Source organism: Frankliniella occidentalis, unplaced genomic scaffold (assembly GCF_000697945.3).
Source record: "Frankliniella occidentalis isolate FOCC.00 unplaced genomic scaffold, Focc_3.1 Scaffold546, whole genome shotgun sequence".
NCBI lineage: Eukaryota > Metazoa > Arthropoda > Insecta > Thysanoptera > Thripidae > Frankliniella > Frankliniella occidentalis.
The window spans coordinates 59,325-59,753 of record NW_026267662.1 but is presented as its reverse complement, the minus strand read 5'-3'; positions in this window follow the sequence as shown (position 1 = coordinate 59,753).

Below are 429 nucleotides of genomic sequence, written 5' to 3'. Positions count from 1 at the left end.
TTGTTCGGGCCTCGGGTAAAGAGGCTTGCCGAACGGACCTCTCCCAGCGATCCGGGTTAGCTCAGCGGTCTAAGGCGTCAACATCACAAGAGGGGTGTCCGAGAAGTATGGGAACGAATCCTGGCTCGGCACGGGTATTTATTTTTGCGGTCTGGTTCTGGAACTGTCCGGACTTAAATCGGGCTAGACCGACGGAGGGTTCATCCTTTTTCGGACTTTCCAAAAACTGGACGAAGAGGGAGCTTTCCGGAACTGTTTTCGAGCTGTCCGTTCGGGCTTCAGGCGGGCTGTCCCTTCTTCGGACTCATATCGGGCGAAAACGTTTTCAATAGGGGTTTCAGGTATGAAAAACCGTCAGGTCAGTTTGGAGCTCGCCTCGCCTCCATATTTGAGAGGTTAGAATCGGACCAAACCACCATGGCAATTTCT